This window comes from Mus pahari, chromosome 23 (genome assembly GCF_900095145.1).
Source record: "Mus pahari chromosome 23, PAHARI_EIJ_v1.1, whole genome shotgun sequence".
NCBI classification, from domain to species: domain Eukaryota; kingdom Metazoa; phylum Chordata; class Mammalia; order Rodentia; family Muridae; genus Mus; species Mus pahari.
Genome location: NC_034612.1, coordinates 35,175,771 through 35,181,938, shown reverse-complemented (window position 1 = coordinate 35,181,938; position 6,168 = coordinate 35,175,771). Strand labels below are relative to the sequence as shown.

The 6,168-nt window shown below is 53.5% G+C and overlaps 1 protein-coding gene across 1 annotated transcript in view; it reads right to left on the bottom strand.

The window, feature by feature from the left end:
* Arpc1b (actin related protein 2/3 complex subunit 1B) overlaps positions 1-3,552 on the bottom strand; it is a 16,590-nt gene extending 13,038 nt beyond the window's left edge. Inside the window, exon 1 of the mRNA XM_021222573.2 lies at positions 3,459-3,552. The gene's annotated coding sequence lies outside the window, so the exon portion shown is untranslated. The remainder of the gene's footprint in view (positions 1-3,458) is intronic.
* Between the last annotated feature and the right edge of the window lie 2,616 nt (positions 3,553-6,168).

The following is a 6,168-nucleotide window of genomic DNA, read 5'->3' as shown; positions in this document are numbered from 1 at the left end:
TTTCGAGACAGGGTTTCTCTGTATAGCTCTGGCTGTCCTGGAACTCACTTTGTAGACTAGGCTGGCCTCGAACTTAGAAATCTGCCTGCCTCTGCCTCCTGATTGCTGGGATTAAAGGCGTGCACCACCACACCTGGCTTAGACATGAATTCTTAAACTGTGCCTGGTAGCACATGCCAGTCAGTAATCCCATATACTTTACAGACTAAGGCAGGAAGGTCATGAATTTGAGGCCAGCTTCAGATACAAGAGAAACTGAGGGGTTTTTGTTTTGTTTTCTTTTACACTATTGGGGATGGTACCCTAAACCTTGTACATTCTAAGCAGGGGCTCTACCACTGAGCCACACCCCAGCCCCTCACTGGGGGATTCTAGGCAGGGGCTCCCCAGCCCCTCTGGGGGATTCTAGGCAGAGGCTCCCTAGCCCCTCACTGGGGGATTCCAGGCAGGGGCTCCAATACCACTGAGCCATACCCCCAGCCCTTGGGGATACTTCCTGACCATTGCTTAATGACTTCCACTCTCCTGCTGTCTGTATCAAGGAATGTGTTGAGGAAAATGCCTGGTTGCATCACAGTGATGCATCAACAACTGGGAGAGGCCCTCTGTGTTCCTAATGGAACAAGGGGTCAGGAAAGCCAGAAACTTCTATCTCAGGACACCCACGGCCGGGGAGGACCTACAACTCCCCTCCTAAGCCAGCCAGGAAGTGCCTCAGGCCCCTTTGCTGCCAAGGACATTCTTCCAGTGCTTGGGTCTCAGAGTTCCTTCCAAGAGTGCTGGGTTAAAACTCTCCAGCAGGGCTCACTGCTGAACATCGGAGACATAGGGGCTGAGGCTGCAGGATCAGGAGTTTGAAGCCAGCTTGGGCATCATAGGGAGAACCTGTGATTGATAGAGATAGATAGATAGATAGATAGATAGATAGATAGATAGATAGATAGATAGATAGGCAGGTAAGGGGCAGGTAAGATAGCTCACCAGGTAAAAGTGCTTGCAGCGAAGCCTGATGACCTGAGTTTGATCCCCAGGACCCAGGAACAAAGGAGCCAATTAGGGCTTCTAACTTGTCCTCTGCCCTACCCACCCCCACACACAAATAAATAACTGTAGTTATAAATGAATAATTCTCTCTGTCTCTCTCTGTCTCTGTCTGTCTGTCTGTCTCTCTCTGTCTCTGTCTCTGTCTCTGTCTCTGTCTCTGTCTCTCTCTCTCTCTCTCTCTCTCTCTCTCTCTCTCTCTCTCTCTCTCTCTCTCTCTCTCTCTCTCGGCTGGGTATCCTTCGCCCTGGCCCCTTAGCTTTTCTTGGCTGTGTTTCCTTGAATCACACACAGTCTGGCTGCATTTGAGACTTAAGCCAAGCCAGAGTTGCCTTGGCTCCACAGGCGATCCAGGAAGTCCCCGCCTAGCTAGGGAGCTCAGCTGAGTACAGCCAGCAGCAGTTTTGTTTTTTTTTTTCTTTTTTATGGTGCTAAGCCTTACTCAACTTCCTGTTGTGGGTAGGAGCCTGGGTGGTGTGAGCAACCCTCCAAACCCTCAGTTCCTCCTCCTCCTCCTCTTCCTCCTCTAGACTGCCCTGAATGAGGGAAAGTCAAATCCAGCAACACAGATTAAAATAAATTCTAAAATACTGTAAAACGCCACTTTAAAGAACCAAAACACAGAACACTGGGTGCTCGCAAGGCTGTGGAGAGATCCTCATCTGTTCCATGCCTTTGAAGGGCAGTGTGCTAACTTCTAATTCCAACAGCTTGGATGAGAACAGACAGAATGTGGGGCTGGAGAGAAGGCTCTTTGCAGATAACTCCAGTAGCCCTCAACCACCAAATAAATACTCTAGCTCCAGGGGACAGCATTCTCCACCACCCCAGGGCTCCGGTGTGTGGGCGTGTGCACACCCAACCCATAAAAATACATCTTGAAAAAGAGAACAACACGGATGAACTTAGTAACTTGAAAAAGCAAACTTTTAAAGCCCTCTTTCTTAGGGTTGCCTTACTACAGAAAACCCTTTTTATATCATGAGTGACAGATTGGAAAAACCCACACACCACTGAGGAGGCTGGATCACTGGTAGAGCACTTGCCTAGAAAGTTCGAGGCCATGGGACAAAGAAAGAACAAAATACTTTTATTCTAGTTGGGGTTATTTGCTATTTAAATAAGATCCCAAAGTGTGCTCACCCTTAATCTCTGCACTGGGAAGACAGAACTCTAGGCTAGCCTGGGGGGGGGGGAGGAGAAGAGAGGAGGAGGGAGGAGCACCCGTGCCCAGGGGAGGGGAGGAGAGACCCTGTCTAAAAGAACAAAACAACCCAGAGCGGGAAAAAGTATCACTAGAAATTTTCATTCACACAGAACTTTGCCTTACACTCTTCAGTGTGAGTGCCCATGGATGTCCGGGGATTCGAACTCAGACCCTCACGATCTCCCCACCCTCCACCCGTCAGTGCTTTTATACTATGCTCCATCTCCCAGCCCCGCACATTCTCTTACAGTCGAAGCCAACGTGGTAAATCTATTTATTTTTTATTGTCCACGTGAAGAAGTTGCACTTCCCTCCTCCAAGTCGCCCCGCAGGGCTGCAGCTTCGACCCCACCCCACCCCACCCCACCCTCCCACCACTCAAGGCCAGGTTCTCACGAGTGCAGAAATAAGGTCGGCAGCAGCAGGCAGGCAGGCACACTGCCAAGTGTGTTAGCCACATTGGGCCGCTAAGCCTCCGAATCTGGAAGGTCCCCATTTTCCAGGCAAGGCAAGTTGAGCTCTACACAGGGGAGGTGGCTCGCCTGCGTCAGCAGCCACACGGCCCCAGGCAGGAGCTGCCTCGCGGGAACAAGCTTCATGGCCAGCACCTGGGCTGGCTCCCAGTTCAGGATTCCAGCCTATTTGCGGGCCCCACCGGACCTGCCCTGTTTGGGGTGGCCTGGCTGGGTACCCCTCGAGCCGCTGGGGTCCGCTCGCCCAAGCCGGGTGAGACCCAGGAATCTGGACCCCTGCTGGGTGGGCATGGTCACTGAGGGATGAGGCGGGGCAGGGGTGCTAGCTCATTTCCCGGTCGCAACAACCCGGAAGGCTGCGGACCGAGGGGGAAGTGACTGGGCGTGGGGCCCTGCGCCCAAAGTAACGGGGCGACAACGGGGCGCGGGGATCGAAAGCGGGGCCAGGAAAGCGGAGAGGGAGCGCGAGGCTGGGGCTGTGCCGTCTCGATGGCGTCGGGTGCGCGGGGAATCTCTGCGATTCTTCCCATCGCGCCCCGCATCCCCAGAACGCCGCCCCCGACTAGTTCCTTGCCAGCCCCACCCTCGCCCGGAGCCCCACCAGGCCCCCATGCACACGGCTCTCCACTCCTCTCTCATCCCCATCCCCCATCCCCGTCGAACATCGCCTCGAGTCCCCTGACTTCTAGGTGGCCTCAGACACCACACACACCTCGCGACCACCCCGCGCCCCTCACCTCGGGTCTCCTCGGCCGCGGACTCTGGACAGTCGACGCGCCGAACCGGCTCTGAGACCCGCGCAGCGCCGCCACCACTTCCTCGTGGGCGGGGGGCGGGGCCTTCGGGCACAGCCCCGCAGGGACCGGGGGCGGGACCCGGGCGGCTGTGGCCAGATCGCAGGGCCCGCCCTCCCCTCGGGGTACTAAGCCGCCCGGACCTCAGTTAAGTCCAGCTCAGCTCAGGATTCGTCCGGAGGTCGCACGCTGTTGCCCCTAACTACTTTACGAATGGAGAAACTGAGGCTGGAAGAGAGCTGTTTGAGCAGCTAGAGGGCGGAAGCCCGAGATCGGGCCACCAAGAATTCAGAGGTTTTGAGGCCACACGCAGGCACCCGGCAACTTAATGACTCCTGCAGAGTCCTGCCCCTCGCACTCTAGGTGCACCCAGCCGCGGTTCCCCAGAGTCTCAGTGTCCCAAAGATGGCAGAGTCGCTGGTGTCCAGGAAGAAGAGCACTGCTACTCCAGGTGACTTCTTCTCGCTTCTGTAGTCCACACACTTCTCTCCAAGTTACTGAGCAGCTTTGCCATCCGGTGATGATGATACTCCAGGGTCAAGGGTCTTTCAGGTTAGGTGCGTCTCAAGTTCCTTTTGCTGTGCCTCCCACCTCCTGAGAGCTCCTCCCTAGACTCCCAGCAGTCTCCTGTATCACTAATTCTGGCTTCGTGGTTAGAGGTGCCTGTGATAATCCACACCTGTCATCCCAGCACTGGGGAGGTGAGGAAGAGAGATGAGATTCGAGTTCATCCTTGGCTGTAGAGCTAGTTGAAGGCCAGCCTGGGTTACATGAAACCCTGCCTCAAAAAACAAAGAAATGGGCCAGCAAGATGGCTCAGATGGCAAAGGTGCTTGCTGCTCAGCCTAAGGACCTGAACTGAACTCCCAGCAGTCATAGGGTAGAAGGACAGACTAGACTCGTTTAGGTAGGTTGTCTTCTGACTTCCACACGCATGCCAGTCATAGTGAACTAGAGTGTGTAAACACACACACACACACACACACACATGCATACATGCACGCACACACACGGGGTAAGTAAATAAATTAATACTTTTTTGTTTTTGTTTTTTGAGCCAGGGTTTCTCTGTGTAGCCCCGATTGCCCTGGAATTAGCTCTGTAGGCCAGACTGCCCTTGAACTCAGAGATCTGCCTCTGTCTCTATCTCCAAGTTCTTAGTTCTGGGATTAAAGCCGTGCATCGCTATGCCTGATGTAATAAAATATTCTAAATTTGGAGTGGCTGCTGCAGCGAACACCCTGCCCATGCTCAGTGATTTTATATACATTATGGTATTGGGATTCAAACTCAGGGCCTTGCACACACAGCAGGCACTCAGCCACTGAGCTACATCCCCAGCCTTCACTTAAGCCTCCTTAAGTTTCTGGGGCTGGGCTTGAAGTCACGCAGGCCTTGAGCTTGTGATTCTCCTGCCTCAGTTCCCCCCTGTGCCACCAGGCCCACCCAGCTCAGTAAGATTTAGCTCAGATTTCCATGTGTCATCCTCCTGCCACAGACACAGAGGAGCCGTGATCCTGCGCCCCTGCTTTGCCGTTCCTGTAGGTTTGTATCTGTAGCCTTGGCGATGCTAGGTGTCTTTGGTTTAGCTAGGAAAGGCTGTACCAGCAGTTTTCTTCGTCCTGTGGGACAAGGGTAATCTGACCCTGCTCGCTCAGCTCCATAAAAGCCCAGCAATGGCCCCAGGAGGCCTTGAGTGATCTGACTCCATAAGCCTGTGATGTCCTACAGTCCTCTGTCCTGGGCTAGTCACCTAAAGTGACCCAGTGTCTTCAGAGGATGGACAAAGCAAAACCAAGCCCAGGACTCTAGGCAGTGACCCACTACAGAGAAGCCCCTCTCCAGTGAGCTGTATGCCTGGAGGGCAGTAACCCACAAGAGGAGGGGAGTCCTCAGAGCAGAACATAGGACAAGACAATCCTGCAGAGAAACCCAGAGCACTAAACTCAAGCATCTTTCAAGAGGGTTAAGATCCACGGACCAGCTGTTCTGTTTTGTTTATGATGGTGGGTGTAACCCAAGGCCTTACACATGCACTGAGCCACACCCCAGCCCCTCAGAGGGTGAGGCTATTCAGTTCTCTGAATGCGACGGTAGGAGCTTGCACCTCTTGAGAAGAAAGTCACTGTGGGTAGTATTGACTCGCTCACTCTGTGTGGTGTGAGGTGCTGCTCTGAGGTGAGCAGCCGGGCTCCACCTCACCCTTCTGTGCTGCCACACACTGTGGAGCCAAGTGACCATAGACTGAAAACCTGGAAGTCATGAGGTAACGCAGATCATGATCACGCGAGTGTGCATGTGTGCGTGCGTTCATGTGTGTGCGTGTGTTTGCCCTCCCCCCACCATTTAGCTTTTCTTAAAAAAAGAAAATCTTATTTTATGTGTATGGATGTTTTGCTTGCATGTATGTGCACCAAGTGTATGCAGTACCCTCAGGGGTTGGAAGAGGGCATTGGGTCCCCTACAACTGAAGTCGCTATTGTTGAGAGCCACTGTATGGGGGCTGGGAATTAAATTCAGGCCCTCTGAAGAGCAGCAAATGATCTTTTTGTTTTTTTGAGACAGGGTTTCTCTCTATAGCCCTGGCTGTCCTGGAACTCACTTTGTAGACCAGGCTGGCCTTGAACTCAGAAATCCGCCTGCCTCTGCCTCC